This window comes from Danio rerio, chromosome 7, assembly GCF_049306965.1.
Source record: "Danio rerio strain Tuebingen ecotype United States chromosome 7, GRCz12tu, whole genome shotgun sequence".
Classification (NCBI taxonomy): Eukaryota; Metazoa; Chordata; class Actinopteri; order Cypriniformes; family Danionidae; genus Danio; species Danio rerio.
In genome coordinates, this window is record NC_133182.1 from 7108258 (window position 1) to 7127500 (window position 19243).

General features: G+C 35.3%; 2 protein-coding genes across 2 annotated transcripts in view; both read left to right on the plus strand.

Moving 5' to 3' along the window:
• The window catches only part of actn3b (actinin alpha 3b), a 297251-nt gene that overhangs the window by 251050 nt on the left and 26958 nt on the right, over window positions 1-19243 (plus strand). The gene's annotated exons all lie outside the window — the stretch shown is intronic.
• Window positions 109-19243, plus strand: part of rin1b (Ras and Rab interactor 1b) — an 85454-nt gene continuing 66319 nt past the window's right edge. Inside the window, exon 1 of the mRNA XM_073908017.1 lies at window positions 109-187. The gene's annotated coding sequence lies outside the window, so the exon portion shown is untranslated. The remainder of the gene's footprint in view (window positions 188-19243) is intronic.

Genomic DNA, 19243 nt, shown 5'->3' on the forward strand with positions numbered 1-19243 from the left:
GTGATGAACACGGAGGATCATTTAATGACACCAAACTCACATCAACAGGGTTCATCACATCAGATTCAGCACATTGTCAAAACAAGACCTGGTGCTGCTAGAAGGATCAGATGAGGGTGAAAAGATCGTCTGAATTCAACAACCTGAGGATGGACACGAAGAAGAAGGGGAACTAATAAAGCTGAAGGTAAACTTTCTCATATTTACCATCATTTACTGACACTAATTTTAAGAAATGGATCATGACATTTCCTTATTTATGCTCATTTGCCGTGTTTTTCTGTTTAAATATACAATGTTTTATCTGTGGAGTAACGTTACTGTGTTGTTACCATGGTACCAGATTTTACCACAGTACGTTCAGTGTATAGATAACGTTAACGGACTATTAAAAAGTAATGAAGTATTGCCATCTTGTTGTTTTGTTTGAATGTGTGCCAGGCTAATGCCACAAAATACGTTGATTTACTCAGGTAATGTATAGATGTGTGTTCATCATACTTTAATTGTCGCATTGTACTGCTGTTTTATTTATTTATTTAATTTTAAGATGGACAGATTACTGAAAACCAGACAAAGCCACTTAGAAGTATTTCCATAATTTGTTAATGTGGTAATACCGTGTTTTGTCTTGATTTTAAAGTAAATTGATGTACCGTGGTATAAAATTATGGTAATCATTCAGTACCATGGTGCACGATACATTTCTGTAACATGTTATGTATTAGATAGATAGATAGATAGATAGATAGATAGATAGATAGATAGATAGATAGATAGATAGATAGATAGAAGGATAGAAGGATGGATGGATAGAGCAAAGTAAGACTAACAAAAGTACTTAAATATTACCATATGTATAAATGTTGTTATACCTAAATACAGTATGGTCATCATTCAGTACCATGGTACAGTAAATACTGTATCATAATGTCACATTGTGTTACCACAGAACAAAAGAAAAATGGACTACTGGATATATAAATATGCCATGTTTTTATCTGTGGAATAGTGTTACTATGATGTCACCATGGTATTACCATTAATGTACCATGGTAACCTATTTCTCCACTCTCCAAGACTCAAAAATATTGAAGTATTATCGTGTTTCTTGTTCAAATGTGTGCCATTGTAGTTGTAAAACATCTTAATTTGTTAGTCTGGTAATGTATAGAATGTAGTTCATCTTTATTATATGATATCTTCAGTGTCAAAAGATGGAGAGATTGCTGAAAACCATGGATGGATACAGAAAACCGATGTTAAAATCCTTAAATGTTTATAAATATGGTCATTATTCAGTACTGCCATGGTACAGTAAATCAGTGTACCATCTTATTATGATCTGCTATCATCAATGATTTATTAAACTCATATTGAACTATCATAGTATAAAACAAATTGAGTACTAGAAAAGACTAAGTAAGTGGCTTTTTCGATGTTACTTTTTGAAAATATGTGGTGTACTATGGTACTGTATTAAACTAGGGAATTCATTCACCACCATGGTATTGCCAACTGGGACTATCAACTTTTTGGGGGGATTTTATAGAATTACATGGGACTTATGATAAAATATTATATTATTATATTATATTCCATGTGAAGCCACAGTATCTATAGCCTAACAGACTTTTTTCTGACTTGTGAGATGTTTTTGTCAATGCAATCCATCATTATTGTGACATCAAATTAAATTTTAAGCGTGACGTCAAAAAACACGTCACAATTTTGACGTCCTTTTGACATCCACACATTGATGCCTTTTTGACCACCAAAATAGAAAAAAAATCATTACAATATTAGAAAGGATTGATTCATCAGAGAGCTTTAATCACAAATGATCAATTTACACTGCATTTTGTATCCTTATAATGCATGTGAACGACCTTGATGTCAAAAAGACATTGGATTGACATCTAAAACTGGCGTCAAAAAAACATGTCAAAAATTGATTACGTTACTGTTCCATAATCGTTTTGACATGTTTTTCGATGCGTTTTTGACACCAATGTCAGATGTCAGTTTAATGTAATTCTGACATCAAGGTAGTCAATTTACATTGAATCGAATAATTAAAAATATTACAATATAAAAAAAGTTTTATTCATTTGAATGCTTCAATTTCAAATGACCAATTTCCACTGCATTTTGTATCCCTACAATGCATGTGAATGATCTTGATGTCAAAAAGAAATCAAATTGACTGGCATCAAATAACGCATCAAAAATCGATTACATGACTGTTCCATAATCATTTTCACATGTTTTTTTAAAATGTTTTTGACAATGTTAGATGTCAATTTCATACAAATTTTACATCAAGGTAGTCAACTTACATCAAATTGATTTAATAAAAATATTGCAATATAAGTTTTATTCATCTAAGAGCTTCAATTTCAAGTGACCAATGTACACTGTGTTTTGTATCCCTACAATGCATGTGAGCAGCACCTACTTGATGTCAAATAAACAAAAAACATGTCAAAAATCCAAAACAATTTAATATAAATGGACTTCCTTGACATCAAAAAGACATCAAATTGACATCTAAAAGTGGTGTCAAAAAAAACACGTCAAAAATCATATTTTTTGATGCTTTAATGTGTTTTTTCACGTGCTTTTTTACAATTTGATGTAATTTTGACATCAAGGTAGTCAATTTACATTGAATCGATTTAATAAAAATGTAAGAAAAGTTTTATCCATTTGAGAGCTTCAGTTACAAATGACCAATTTACACTGCATTTGTATCTCTACAATGCATGTGAACGATCTTGATGTCAAAATGACATCAAATTGACATCTAAAACTGGCATCAAATAACGCATCAAAAATCGATTACACGACTGTTCCATAATCATTTTCACATGTTTTTTTTTTATATGTTTTTGACAATGTTAGATGTCAATTTCATACAAATTTTACATCAAGGTAGTCGATTTACATCAAATTGATTTAATAAAAATATTGCAATATAAGTTTTATTCATCTAAGAGCTTCAATTTCAGATGACCAATGTACACTGCGTTTTGTATCCCTACAATGCATGTGAGCAGCACCTACTTGATGTCAAATAAACATAAAAAACATGTCAAAAATCCAAAACAATTTAATATAAATGGACTTCCTTGACATCAAAAAGACATCAAATTGACATCTAAAAGTGGCGTCAAAAAAACACGTCAAAAATCGTATTTTTTGACGCTTTAATGTGTTTTTTTCACGTGCTTTTTTACAATTTGATGTAATTTTGACATCAAGGTAGTCAATTTACATTGAATCGATTTAATTAAAATGTAAGAACAGTTTTATCCATTTGAGAGCTTCAGTTACAAATGACCAATTTACACTGCATTTGTATCTCTACAATGCATGTGAACGATCTTGATGTCAAAATGACATCAAATTGACATCTAAAACTGGCATCAAATAACGCATCAAAAATCGATTACACGACTGTTCCATAATCATTTTCACATGTTTTTTTTTTATATGTTTTTGACAATGTTAGATGTCAATTTCATACAAATTTTACATCAAGGTAGTCGATTTACATCAAATTGATTTAATAAAAATATTGCAATATAAGTTTTATTCATCTAAGAGCTTCAATTTCAGATGACCAATGTACACTGCGTTTTGTATCCCTACAATGCATGTGAGCAGCACCTACTTGATGTCAAATAAACATAAAAAACATGTCAAAAATCCAAAACAATTTAATATAAATGGACTTCCTTGACATCAAAAAGACATCAAATTGACATCTAAAAGTGGCGTCAAAAAAACACGTCAAAAATCGTATTTTTTGACGCTTTAATGTGTTTTTTTCACATGCTTTTTTACAATTTGATGTAATTTTGACATCAAGGTAGTCAATTTACATTGAGTCGATTTAATAAAAATGTAAGAAAAGTTTTATCCATTTGAGAGCTTCAGTTACAAATGACCAATTTACACTGCATTTGTATCTCTACAAAGGCGAGGCAGTGGCGCAGTAGGTACAGGTGAATTGGGTTGGCTAAATTGTCCGTAGTGTATGAGTGTGTGTGAATATGTGTGTGGATGTTTCCCAGAGATGGGTTGCGGCTGGAAGGGCATCCGCTGCGTAAAAACTTGCTGGATAAATTGGCGGTTCATTCCGCTGTGGCGACCCCGGATTAATAAAGGGTCTGAGCCAAAAAGAAAATGAATGAATGACTGTATCTCTACAGTGCGTGTGAACTACAGTACCTTGACAACAAATTAACATCTAAAACTCACGTCAAAACACGCTTCAAAAATTGATTACATGACGGTTCCATATTTGTTTTTTGATGTTTTAATGTGTATTCGGACGTGTTTTGTGTTTTTACACCAATGATAGATGCCAATGTGATGCAGTTTCGACATTAAGATAGTAAATTTATATCAAATCGATTTAATAAAATCATTACAATATAAGAAAAGTTTTATTCATCTGAAAGCTTCAATTACAAATGACCAATTTGCACTGCATTTGTATCCCTACAATGCATGTGAACAGTGCCTACTTGATGTCAAATAAACAAAAAACTTGTCAAATATCCAGAACAATTTAATATAAATGGCCTTCCTTGATGTCAAAAAGACATCAAATTGACATCTAAAAGTGGCGTCAAAAAAAAAACAAGGCAAAAATCGATTACACGACGGTTCCATAACTGTTTTTTGACGTTTTATTGTTTTTTCCTGTTTTTTTTAAAACCAATTTTAGATGTCAATTTGATGTAATTTTGACGTCAAGGTAGTCAATTTACATCAAATCTATTTATTAAAAATATTACAATATAAAAAATGTTATATTTTTATTTATACATTTGTATCTTTACACTGCGTGTGAACTACCTTGACATCAAATTAACATCTAAAACTGACGTCAAAACATGCTTCAAAAATCGATTATATGACGGTTCCATATTAGTTTTTTTGATGTTTTAATGTGTATTCGGACGTGTTTTCTTTTTTTTACACCAATGATAGATGCCAATGCGATGCAATAAACAAAAAACTTGTCAAATATTCAGAACAATTTAATATAAATGGCCTTCCTTGATGTCAAAAAGACATCAAATTGACATCTAAAAGTGGCGTCAAAAAAATCAAGGCAAAAATCGATTACACGACGGTTCCATAACTGTTTTTTGACGTTTTATTGTTTTTTTCCTGTTTTTTTTTTTAAAACCAATTTTAGATGTCAATTTGATGTAATTTTGACGTCAAGGTAGTCAATTTACATCAAATCTATTTATTAAAAATATTACAATATAAAAAACGTTATATTTTTATTTATACATTTGTATCTCTACAGTGCGTGTGAACTACAGTACCTTGACAACAAATTAACATCTAAAACTCACGTCAAAACACGCTTCAAAAATTGATTACATGACGGTTCCATATTTGTTTTTTGATGTTTTAATGTGTATTCGGACGTGTTTTGTGTTTTTACACCAATGATAGATGCCAATGTGATGCAGTTTCGACATTAAGATAGTAAATTTATATCAAATCGATTTAATAAAATCATTACAATATAAGAAAAGTTTTATTCATCTGAAAGCTTCAATTACAAATGACCAATTTGCACTGCATTTGTATCCCTACAATGCATGTGAACAGTGCCTACTTGATGTCAAATAAACAAAAAACTTGTCAAATATCCAGAACAATTTAATATAAATGGCCTTCCTTGATGTCAAAAAGACATCAAATTGACATCTAAAAGTGGCGTCAAAAAAAAAAACAAGGCAAAAATCGATTACACGACGGTTCCATAACTGTTTTTTGACGTTTTATTGTTTTTTCCTGTTTTTTTTAAAACCAATTTTAGATGTCAATTTGATGTAATTTTGACGTCAAGGTAGTCAATTTACATCAAATCTATTTATTAAAAATATTACAATATAAAAAATGTTATATTTTTATTTATACATTTGTATCTCTACACTGCGTGTGAACTACCTTGACATCAAATTAACATCTAAAACTGACGTCAAAACATGCTTCAAAAATCGATTACATGACGGTTCCATATTAGTTTTTTTGATGTTTTAATGTGTATTCGGACGTGTTTTCTTTTTTTTACACCAATGATAGATGCCAATGTGATGCAGTTTCGACATCAAGATAGTAAATTTATATCAAATCGATTTAATAAAATCATTACAATATAAGAAAAGTTTTATTCATCTGAAAGCTTCAATTACAAATGACCAATTTGCACTGCATTTGTATCCCTACAATGCATGTGAACAGTGCCTACTTGATGTCAAATAAACAAAAAACTTGCCAAATATCCAGAACAATTTAATATAAATGGCCTTCCTTGATGTCAAAAAGACATCAAATTGACATCTAAAAGTGGCGTCAAAAAAAAACAAGGCAAAAATCGATTACACGACGGTTCCATAACTGTTTTTTGACGTTTTATTGTTTTTTCCTGTTTTTTTTTTAAACCAATTTTAGATGTCAATTTGATGTAATTTTGACGTCAAGGTAGTCAATTTACATCGAATCGATTTATTAAAAATATTACAATATAAAAAACGTTATATTTTTATTTATACATTTGTATCTCTACAGTGCGTGTGAACTACCTTGACATCAAATTAACATCTAAAACTGACGTCAAAACATGCTTCAAAAATCGATTACATGACGGTTCCATATTAGTTTTTTTGATGTTTTAATGTGTATTCGGACGTGTTTTCTTTTTTTTACACCAATGATAGATGTCAATGTGATGCAATTTCAACCTCAAGATAGTAAATTTATATCAAATCGATTTAATAAAATCATTACAATATAAGAAAAGTTTTATTCATCTGAAAGCTTCAATTACAAATGACCAATGCACACTGGATTTTGTATCCCTACAATTCCTGTGGACAGTGCATGATGTCTTGATGTCTAATAAACATCAGAAAACCATGTCAAAATCCAAATTGATTTGATGTAAATTGACAACCTTGATGTCAAAAAGGGATCAAATTGACATCTAAAGCAGGCCTCAAAAAACACATCAAACATTGATTACATGACTGGTAAATAATCGTTTTTTGACATGTTTTGATGTGTTTTTTTTTTTACATCAAGGTAGTCAATTTACATCAAAACGATTTTAAAAAAGTATTACAACATAAGAAAAGTTTTATTCATCAGAAAGCTTCAATTACAAATGACCAATTTATTTAGCATTTTGTATCCCTACAATGCCTGAGAAACTACCTTGACGTCAAAATGGCATCAAATTGACATCTAAAACAGGCGTCTAAAAAACACGTGAAGAATCGATTACATGACTGTTCCATAATCATTTTTTAACATGTTTTGACGTCTTTTTCTGAGTGTTTTTGACACCAATGTGAGATGTCAATTTGATGTCATATTAACTCCAAGGTAGTAAATTTACATTGAATTGATTTAATACAAGTATTTACACATGACCAAATCCAACTGCATTTTATATTTCTACAATGCATGTGAATTACATCGTCAAAAGGACATCAAATTTACATCTAAAACTGGCATCAAAATATGCGTCAAAAATCGATTACATGACTGTTCCGTAAATGTTTTTTTGATGTTTTATTGTTTTTTTTAAACCAATGTTAGATGTTTATTTAATTTTGACACCAAGGTAGTTAATTTACATTAAATTCATGTGGATTTTTACATTTTTTTAATGTTTATTTGACAGGCGCTGAGTTTCCAACTCTGTTAGACTGATTATAAACATCCAAGTGAAAGTTCTTTTCAGTGATTTTGTTTTGAAAAAAAGTTTAGATGAGAGCCGTTATCGTACTTGAGTTGCTCTCTGTTGTCTGAAGTGTGTGTGTGTGTGTGTGTGTTTGTGTATGCGCTCTCATTTGCTGTGGAAGTCTTCCTTTTTTTAGTATGTACAGTAAAGGTTTGTTGCCTGGTGGTGGTTATACAGAAAAACCATCACGGCTCTGAGCATCTTTGGCTGCGGGGGTGGCAGTGTGAAAAGTGTGGTGGTGAAGCCTCCTGGGAGAAACACACACACACACACACACACACACACAAGCAGTCTGTTCACACTTGCAGTGGCTTTGTTCGCAGCACATTGACTGATGGATGAAACTTGTCCTGTTTTTGCAGTGCAGTAATGATCATTATTAGCATGATGTCATTTGTGGATAATCACTCGCTGTGGATGCTCTATATACTGTATACACACACACACATACACATACACATAATTATTTCCCAAGTCTTGTTTAACAGAGTAGGGAGTTTTTTACAGTATTTCCTATAAAATTTTGTCTTCTGGAAAAAGTATTCATTTGAGTTTGGCTGTTTTAGGGTAAATTTTAAACCATTTTAAGGTCAATATTATTATCCCCCTTAAGCAATATTTGTTTTCGATTGTCTTCAGAACAAACCCTGGTTAACCTACATTGGGTGACACTTTAAAATGAGCATTACCGCCGCGTCTTGTTCCGCCGCCACTCTAAAGGCTAAAGGAGTAAGAGCAGGTTTTTAGGTATGACCGCAGTTTATGACTATACTGCCAGGGGGCAAAGGAACGGGATGCGATGGGACAGAAATAGCCTATTCGGGATGCAACAATTAACCGGTTTCACTATTAACCGCGCTTTACTTTTTTACGATTAATTAATCGAAAAGGCTTCTCAACACCACGTTTCTGCAAGAAAAAAAAAACTGCTGCTACTTAAACAAAGTTTGCACACCAAGCCGAATACCCATGCACACTGGATTAACTATGACTTAACTAAGGGCCGTTTACATATTGCGTCTTTTACGCAAACAAATTTGTTATTTCCAATGGAGGCTTGCACACAATTTCCAGGCGCACCTAGTTGAAAGAACGCCGCAAACTTACCACGACTCGATTGTTTTTATTTATTTATTTATTTATTTATTTATTTATTTATTTATTTATTTTATTCATTGTTGTGTTGTTTATTTTTCAATGAAAAATTATTACTTATGTTTAAATGCCAAAAACGTTTTTCACTTGTTTTTAAGTCCAAAGAGAATGGACTATTGTTTGTTTTTGCTATTATTTTGTGCTGTATTAATTGGTTACTGAGCAGCATTAAATAACAATTAATTTAATTAATTTAATATATAAAGATGTTTCATCTGATTTTTCTAAACTAGTAGTGTTTTGAAATTAATGAATCCATAATAATCATGATAACTGTGAAACCATGATTATTCCTTAGACTATAACCGTACATCCACAATCTATAATCGTTGCATCCCTATAGCCTATACAGTAGCTGTAAATACTCTGATAGTTGTAAATGAAGATGAAAAGATGAAACAAAGCATTATAATTCCCTCACTAATCATTAAAAACTTGTTAATAAGCTTTATTATCATTGTAAACTTGTTAAATGAAATGAGGATTCGTTTTGGAAAGTAGAATTAAAGAAATAAAAGACAACTAAAAATAAAGTACAAACATACATACAAATAAGTAGGCATTAATAAATAAAGAAAGAAAGAAAGCAGTGTTTTAGCCTAAATTTAGAGAGATGTGCAGTGTTATTTTAAAGTGATAGGACTAAGACAGTCAATAAATAAGCCTGTTCATTTACTGTTTTCATTTACACTTTCGTTGTTGATTATATTTTACTACCTCATTTTATGTCTCCATTACTGTACGTAAATGATAAACCTAATTAAGCCTTTAAATGCCACTTTAAGCTAAACACTAGTGGCTTGAAAAAAATCTTGTCAAATATTATTTACTGTCATCATGGCAAAGAAAAGAAATCAGTTATTAGAAATGAGTTATTAAAAGTATTATGCTTAAATGTGTTGAAAATGATGTTCTCTCTGTGAAACCCTAGTATTTGAGAAAGAATGATAATTTCACACAGGAGGGCTAATTATTCTTCCTTAACTGTACATATCTTGTTTTGTCACTGATAATAAATAACACCCTCACACTATTATTAGCTTTCATGACAGAAGTGCAAACATCCACTGTAGGACCTTTTTTAATCTCTTTTGTGTTGGTGTTGATTGCATTTCATCCTCATTTGGCAAATTAGCGAGCACAGACAGTAGAGTTAGCCTGGCTTTCCTTTGATCAGGGTTATATATTAGGAGAAAGTACAACCATGCAATTAAATACATTTCATTCATTCATTCCTTTGGGTCACCACAGCGGAATGAACCACCAACTATGCCAGCATTTTACATTTTACGCACCAGACGCCCTTCCAGCCACAACCAACTGCTGATTGGTCAGATGGTACAACTTTGCTCTTATTGGTCCATATGGCACAACTTTGCTCTGATTGGTCAGATGGTACAACTTTGCTCTTATTGGTCCATATGGCACAACTTTGCTCTAATTGGTCAGATGGCACAACTTTGCTCTGATTGGTCAGATGGCACAACTTTGTTCTGATTGGTCCATATGGCACAACTTTGCTCTGATTGGTCAGATGGTACAACTTTGCTCTTATTGGTCCATATGGCACAACTTTGCTCTGATTGGTCAGATGGCACAACTCTGTTCTGATTGGTCCATATGGCACAACTTTGCTCTGATTGGTCAGATGGCACAACTTTGTTCTGATTGGTCCATATGGCACAACTTTGCTCTGATTGGTCAGATGGCACAACTTTGTTCTGATTGGTCTATATGGCACAACTTTGCTCTGATTGGTCAGATGGCACAACTTTGTTCTGATTGGTCTATATGGCACAACTTTGCTCTGATTCGTCCGATATTACAACTTTACATGGATTGGTCAGATGGCACAACTTTGATCAGATTGGTCCATATGGCACAACTTTGCTCTGATTGGATCAAATGGCACAACTTTGCTCTGATTGGTCCATATGGCACAATTTTGCTCTGATTGGTCACATGGTACAACTTTGCTCTGATTGGATCAGATGGCACAACTTTACTCTGATTGGTCCATATGGCACAATTTTGCTCTGATTGGTCACATGGTACAACTTTGCTCTGATTGGATCAGATGGCACAACTTTGCTCTGATTGGTCCATATGGCACAATTTTGCTCTGATTGGATCAGATGGCACAGCTTTGCTCTGATTGGATCAGATGGCACAACCTTGCTCTGATTGGATCAGATGTTACAACTTTGCTTTGATCGGATCAGTTTGCACAACTCTTCTCTGATTGGTCAAAGAGCACAACTCTAATCTGAATTGTCAGATAACACAACTCTATTCAGATTTGTCAGGTGGCACAACTCTACTCAGATGGCACAATATTGCTCTGGTTGGATCAGATGGCACAACTTTGCTCTGATTGAATCGGATTGCACAAGTCTTTTCTGATTGGTCAGATAACACTACACTGATTGGTCAAACAGAACAACTCTACTCTGTTGGATCAGGTTGCACAACTACTCTACTCTGGTCAGATAACACAACTCTACTATGATCGGTCAATGGGCACAAGTCTACTCTAATTGATCAGATGGCACAACTCTATTCTGACTGGCCAGATGGCAAAACAGTACTGTGATTGGTCAGGTGACAAAACTCTATTCTGATTGGTCAGATGGTATAACTCAAATCTGATTTGTCAGGTGGATTTAAGATGGGGATAAAATAATGACAGAAATCATTAAGCGTAGTGATATGGTGCAGTAATGCCCTCCAAACCTGCCAGAACTACTTTCGCTGTACTTTGATATGTAAACAACTGCACGCCTGAGAATGCACATCATCCAAGCATAGCCTGTAGTATAAGTATTTTTATGTGCCGAGAGCTCCTGTGTCTGAATGATGGACGTCAGCAGTTCACCAGCTGTAGCACAATATCAATCTGCCCTCGTTCAGCTGTTTTTCAGCATGTGAAGAGCTCTTCAGTTATATTAGTCCTTCACTCGCTCACAGCATAACTTTCCATTACTGCGGCTTCTCAACTTTACTGTAGTGATGCATTGTGGGATGTTTTGATTGTTAGTTATTACCCCTCTTTCTCTCCCTCTCTCTCTTTCTCTCTCTAAATTAAGGCATATTAAGCAGTTTCACACATAAAACAGCATTTAGATTAATCAATACTGTCAATATGTGTGGTGATTTTTTTTTTTAAGTTGTAAAGAAGAGGGAAACAAACCTAAAAAAATTATTTGCAAATATTTGTATAAAAGGCATAGTTAAAAAAATACAATTATAGGCAAAATAATAAATCAAGAAATAAATAATTCATACAAAAATACATTTAGGATTCAATTTATTTCCAAATAAAATTTTAATTAATCAGGTCCAATACAGAATTATATTAAATATTGAATAGAGAATTTTTGGGGCTTTTTAGCTGGCTTAACTTTGCATAAAGCTATATGTTTTTATCTGAATTATTATAGTAATTAATTTATATAAATTGTTATAATTATTAAATTATTATATCATATTTAATTTACATTTAAGTTTATATTCAACAAGATGCAGTGTTTCCTCTAGGATTTTTTTTACAGCTGTGGCGGCAGGCCTTTGTTTACACAGATATACCAACTTCCTGTGGCGTTATTTTGACAAATGTCGTAAGCGCAGTATTACAAGTTGAGATCGCATTTATGTAATAGCCTACGAGCATGTGAATCTCTTTGGTTGCGCGCCGATTTCCTCTGTTTGTGCACAAAACTTCTTAAAATTTAAGCCGTTGCATGAGTGTATAGATCTTCTTGTGCGCTCTCAAATAAACGCTGCTGCAAGGTTATTATAGTTAACGGAAAAAAAAAAACACTAAAATGTAAGATAAATGTTGTTAACTAAAATAAAAATAAAAACGAGAGTTTTTTCAAAAACTACAACTAACAACTTGTGTACATACAAAACTAACTGAAACTAACTAAAATTATAGCAAAAACCTTCTTCGTTTTCGTATTTGTAATTGTATTTAGGACATAATCTTACTGTAAGCCTTTTAGAAGTAAATATAATCCGCGCTGCAGGTGTTTGTGTTTGACCCTTTTGCACCTCAGAGTCTCCTGCTACCACATGGCCAGATTGAGCCGGCTCTCCTCCAGTCGGTCCTGTTGCTTCTGAGATAAAAACAATGAGTGGACATGACAGCAGCACGGTGACAGCATTAAATATATACACTTAAAACTATTACTTTACTACATTTGTGCCCAATATGGGTTTTATTTCTGTATCGCGATCGCGAACAAATCTTTTTAACCGGATCTTCTAAGTGAACCGGTTTAACTAGTTCACCAAATTAAACTCAATCATTTAAAACGATTCGCGTCTCCAGTAAGCACTTATCCACCAACTACTTACTTTTTAACAAGTCTAATACCCCCTCTGACTCTAAAAATCCAATATATACTCTCATTCAGTTATTAGAACAGTAATGTTACATTGAGAAGCGGTGAACCGATAATACAGCGCATGTGTGATTCAATGAACCAAACACAAACAGTACAGCCTGCTGTGACTGAACTAAACTTGAACAACTGCAGCGCGGGTGAACTGAGGGCTTAAATGAGAGGATCTGGTGAAAAACGCAAGTTTATTTTATAAAAGACAATGGTAATGGAATTTAAATAAGTAAATCATGCTTCAGTTGGATTGCAAAACTTTACTGTAAGACATTTTTCAGATCATGGGGATGTTTTAACTGACTGAAATGACTATTGCTGAATGTTGAATCCTAACATCCGTGTTAGAAAACTGAATTTCCCATCACCAGGCCTGGATTAATAATGCTCAAAATGTCTTGAGCAGTATATATGAGCAATATCACACGAGTAGCAGTGCGATATGGCTGTTTAACTGCACTGGTGGGAGGCTTGCATTGGCCTAACTCTAACCCTAACCCGATATACAGCCATATCGCACTGCTACGAGTGTGATATTGCGTTTATACAACAGTTTGATGGCATAATTGTGTATATAAAAACGAAATCAAACACAGACAGTTTTAAAAACCCTTTTGTATGAGGAACTACTTTCTTCCGCGTTGGATTCAAATCATAAGCTGACAGTTAAACAGCTGAGCAAGCATCTTTAAAATCTTTGCTGGCTGTATGTGGGCGGAGTAATACACAAGGGGTAAAGAGGCTGTACGGGTGCCGATATTACTTAAATATATCACAGCTATAAGCCAATCAGATTTGAGAACCAGACAGAATTGTTAAGTAAATAAATAAATAAATAAATATATATATATATATATATATATATATATATATATATATATATATATATATATATATATATATATATATATATATATTTATATATATATATATATATATATATATATATATATATATATATATCCATTCGTATATAAATCATTTTTAGAAACTCATTAAATATTTGAAGTTATATTTAATGAGACTCAAGATCATGACTTCATATTAAGACCTGTGATTTTGATTGCACGATATGAACTAAACATGATTATTTCCGATTTATTTTTCTCTGTGGAAAGATGTGATACTCGATATACTCGGATGAATCAGTCCTGATTTCGTGCTCCTTCATCTGTGTGTCATGTTTGTTTTTGCGTGTGAAAAACTCTCCTCTGGCACTTCCGTCATCCGTTTTTTTCTAAAGGGCAGATTTATATTCGGGCTCGGCGGTGGGCAGCTGGCATTAGGACCCCTGATTTCACACATCCCACCTCATCTTATCCGTCACTTGAGGCCTGTTTTAGACACACACTCGATCGGCCACGGCTGCGGTGTGTCATCCTTCATCAGCTGCTTCAATGGAGGATCACTGCGCTAATAATGAAGATCACATTCACACACATTTCACTCAGTCACACGCCAACACTGACAGATCTCAGCGCTTCATAGTAGTCTTTAATAAGCAGATGACAAGAGTTTAATGGGCCTGAAATGAGTTTATTTGACGTCAGATGTTTGCTGTTAAAGGGATTGTTCACACAAACTACATTCGTTCCATTGACTTTCTGTTTACAAATAGACCTTAAACAGGTAACCTCAAATCAACTCTTTCAACATAGTTTTAAATATTTTGTTTCTGTTTAACATTAAATGTTAAACTCAACAATACCCTAAAATTGATTACCCTTTCGTTATTTTGAGGGTGTTTTTGCCCCATTAACTTCCATTATAATGACATTTTTTGATTGCAAAGCTTTGACACCATATAATCATGCATACTTCATTGTGGCTGGCTTTTTCTGTTGTAGATTCTTGGTTGAAACTCATGTTAACCCTCAAGATTTTGGTGGCACAGTGGCTTAGTGGTTAGCACTGTCGCCTCACAGCAAGAAGGTCGCTGGTTCAAGTCAGGCTAGGTCAGTTGGCATTTCTGTGTGGAGTTTGCATGTTCTTCTTTGTGTTGGCGTGGGTTTCCTCCGGATGCTTCAGTTTCCCCTATAGTCCAAACACATGTGCTATAAGCTAAGTTTCGTATCCACGTCATGCCAAAACGGCTAAAGACTCATTATCAATTCAATCCAAATAACCTTTATTTGTATAACCGGCAGCTAGCTCTCTGCAACTTTCACATGGTCGCCCACTGAAGCTAAGCAGGGCTGCGCCCGGTCATTATCTGGATGGGAGACCACATGGGAAAGCTAGGTTGCTGCCGGAAGTGGTGTTAGTGAGGCCAGCAGGGGGCGCCCAACCTGCGGTCTGTGTGGGTCCTAATGCCCCAGTATAGTGACGGGGACTCTATACTGTTAAGTAAGCGCCGTCTTTCTGATGAGATGTTAAACCGAGGTCCCGACTCTCTGTGGTCGTTAAAAATCCCGGCATCCTGGCCAAATCTGCCCACTGGCCTCTGTCCATCATGGCCTCCTAACCCTTCCCATATCATGATTGGCATATCATCACTCTGTCTCCTCTCCACCAATCAGCTGGTGTGCGGTCTGGCGTAATATGGCTGCCGTTGCATCATCCAGGTGTATGCTGCACACTGGTGGTGGATGTGGAGATCCCCCCCCACCCCCATTGTGTAAAGCGCTTTGAGTGCCCAGAAAAGCGCCATATAAATGTAACAAATTATTATTATTATTATTATTATTCAGGGCTCGAAATTGCGACCATTTTGGTCGCATATGCGCCCGAAATTTCATCTATGCGACCTCAAAATATATTTGGGAGCATTTCTGCGAGTGCTCAAAATTGTTGTGGGCGACCAGTTTTTACTGCAAAATGTTCACCACATGCGCGGACTTGGGAGACATTCATGCAGAATGCATCTCTAAGCTCTTTGTCTGCACTTAAAACAACAAACGCAGCGCTCAGGAATGGTTTAAAACTGTTGTCATGTCAACTTGCTGCAGTAAACAAATCCAAGTCCGTAATGCTTGCCCCGCCTTCACGCTCTTCTTATTGGCCCACCACTGCTCTAGCACTAAACGCGAATGATTGGTTAATATCAGCTGTCAATCACTCAGTGCATTCTGGCTTCGGATGATAGAGAGAGCTACTACCGCGAAAAACTGTAAAGCGCTGAAGATGAAAATGAAGATAACGCTGACAGATTTAGTTTTAGAAACCATCTAGTTACAAATAATAACACATACTGATCATGTGCTGAATGTTAATCCACCATCTACACTTTTCCAAGAGTAGAAGACTTCCAGTGGCTTCAAGTCTGTGGTATTGAATTTCAAAAGTCAGTGGGATGGAATTTACAGGTAACTGCTTGCCTAATCTAGCACGAGAGCTTCTGTTTAATCCTTCATATAATCGCCAGATGCTGTCCGCCGTGCTAGTGGCAGATGTCAAATTACACCACATACACTATCGCAAACAGGCTTGCACTGAGTAAACTTACATCGCTACTCCTTAAAAGACAGATATTGCTATTAACACGTCTGCATATAATAAGGTACAGTATATGTCAAAAGCATGAGTGCAATATCAGACAGCACTTGTAAGAACAGCACAGTTATACCGTTAACAGATTCATTCAAGCAGTGCGTGCAGGGCCGGTGAGCGCTCCGTGCTTTGGTCACTCAGTTCTGTTATAAAATGTATTTTCTTGTGATAACGGGATTTCGTTGAGACATATTTTCCTCATGCTTGCATATATATATTATTTTTATTTATTTATTTTTTTTGCTTGTTAGTTTGATTAGTGTTGATTTCAAATACAATAAATATGTTTGTATAAAACTTGTAGTAACGGTGCTCATAATTGGTGGGTACGACTAAATTTTGGCTGATGCGCCTAACTTTTTAAAGTTAGGAGCACCGGTGCTACCAAGCAAAAAAGTTAATTTCGAGCCCTGTAATTATTATTATTATTATTATTATTATAGCGCTTTTACAATGTAAATTGTGTCAAAGCAGCTTCACATAGAAGATCATAGTAAATTGAAAGTATCAGTTCAATTTTTAGAGTTCAAGTTCAGTTCAGTTTAGCTCAGTTCAGTGTGGTTTAATAATCACTAGTGAGAGTCTAAAAACTGAAGAGCAAATCCATCGATGCGCAGCTCTACAGATCCCGAACCATGCAAGCCAGTGGCGACAACGAGGAGGAAAAAACTTCACTAATCGGTGAAAGTAAAGAATTAAAAAACCTTGAGAGAAGCCTGGCTCTGTTGGGCACTACCATTTCTCCTCTGGCCAAACGTCTTGTGCGATATTGTTAGACTGCCCGCAACTGTCCAAAATTAAACTAGTTACCGACCGCTCCCGCGCTTTATTCGGAAATTTATTCCCGCGTCGCAGAAATGTGGTCGGGTCCCGCGGCTCCTGCAGTACGGTCGCTGGAAAGCAGACCTCTACCCTGGAGCGTCAAAGGAATCAGTCTCATGCTCCCCACTCCTCCGTGACCACCACAGCAGCTGCTCAGGATACGGCCTTGTCCAGGATATGGAAATCTTGGGATCATCTCGTCACTGGTCTTGGATCGAATCAGTGGCGCTGCATAGTCTGAGAGCCTCGGGATGAGTATCCCCAGGTGGAAATAGAGAATAAAGAGAATAATTAGCGTAGCTGCTGTTCATAGTGTATATAAACGAGATGAAGAAACCTGCATGGAGCACATTCATGTATCATACCACTAAGTGATGCACTGAGTGTATGCTTTACTAAAAAGATCTTTAATCTAGTTTTGAACTGCGAGAGTGTGTCTGAGCCTCGGATGTTATCAGGAAGGCTAGTCCAGAGTTTAGGAGGCATCAATGAGAAGGCTCGACCTCCTTTACTCCACTTTGCTGTTCTAGGCACTACCAGAAGCCCTGAGTTTTGAGATCTTGAAGAGCGGGTTGGATTGTAGCGAGACAGAAGGTTGGTTAGATAAACAAGAGCTAGATTATGTAAAGCTTTATAGGTGAGAAGTAATATTTCAAATTCAATACGAAACTTAACAGGCAGCCAGTGTAAGGAGGATAAAATTGGGGTGATCAGATCACATTTTCTAGACCTGGTAAGAACTCTGGCAGCTGCATTTTGTACAAGCTGAAGTTTGTTAATAGAGGATGCTGGGCAGCCAGCAAACAGAGCATTACAGTAATCCAGCCTAGAGGTCATGAAAGGCTGGACTCGCTTTTCTGCTTCTGATATGGATAGCATACTTCGTCAAGACGAAGCTAGCATACTTCTCTATCAAGCCGATTCATTCGAAGTACTAGCAGTCGACTCTTTTTATAAATGAATCAATAGTTTTAAACACTGTCCACAATGTAATTCATAAATTTAAGCCTTAGCTGGATATTTCACTTTACTTAAAGCTGTGTTGCACACTTCATAGAAGGACATCCTCAAAAACACATAATAGGGGCTCTTTAATAATGCATTATTCACTCATTCATTTTCCTGTCGACTTAGTCCCTCCATTAATCCGGTGTCGCCGCAAAACAGACTTAATCTCGTAATCGTAATTCTTTTAATCACCCGTCAGCCAAATTTAGTTTCATTTCAGTCCTACGTCTGACCTGCGTTCTGTGAATCACAAACACTACTTAACTTTTCAACACAAACTAAACTTTTCTGACATCTTCTCAAATTCGCAAGTGACTCGGTGTGCTCCACTGTGTCACTTTTACCTTCTCAAACTCTGCCCTGTCGTCATCAAACCCTCCGTCTGAAACTCCCTCCATTATCCTGACAGCTGGACTTCCTGTCTGTCGCTTCTCACTTCCTGTCTCTCTCTCCCTCTCTGAGGTTTGTCTCTGGGGATGATTGTCTCTCCATCTTTCTGCTTGTTACTGGAGAAGCTTGTCTGACAGCCTGTCCTCTGGAGCTCTGCATTTATACACTGACCACCTGCTCCACCGCTCTAGAGTTT